Source organism: Tupaia chinensis, unplaced genomic scaffold (genome assembly GCF_000334495.1).
Source record: "Tupaia chinensis unplaced genomic scaffold, TupChi_1.0 Scaffold000028_1, whole genome shotgun sequence".
In the NCBI taxonomy this organism is placed as follows: domain Eukaryota; kingdom Metazoa; phylum Chordata; class Mammalia; order Scandentia; family Tupaiidae; genus Tupaia; species Tupaia belangeri.
In genome coordinates, this window is record NW_006159458.1 from 4,304,805 (window position 1) to 4,305,376 (window position 572).

Genomic DNA, 572 nt, shown 5'->3' on the forward strand with positions numbered 1-572 from the left:
TTTTCCCTTGGAGGAGAGGTATTTTCTTGCTTTCCCATATTTCTCGTGATCCAGCGGTGACTCTTGTCATCTGATGGATGGTGTGTTTCTTTCAAATTCTTGAAGTTCAGTCTGGATGTTCAGGAACAAGCAGAAAGAGGTGATCTAGAATCTCTTTGCCATTCTGTTGTGATCACTGGTGCAGCAGATTCAATAGATATTGAGGAATATTTTAACCCTAATAGTATTTGGATGTTTAGCTATAGTGCCCTTAGATCTGTCTAGAGACACATTAAATGGATATTGGAGAGTGGAGAGACAAGAAAAAGGAAAATGAAAAAAAGAGAGAATCAACAACAAAAAAGAGAAAAAAAAGACAAAAAACTCCCTAAAAAATTGTAATTCCTGTTTTTCTTTTTTTTAAAAAAACCACAAAATAGAAAACCTAGTTCGCAGAAGCCATGAGGAATCTTCTTCTGAAGGCCTGGCCTCTTCTGCCTGGGTGGGAGGACCAGAGGGGATTATTAATAAGATAAAAGGTGGAGCTGAGAGCAAGAGAAAAACTTTACCTTTAAAAAAAAAATTGTAACAAG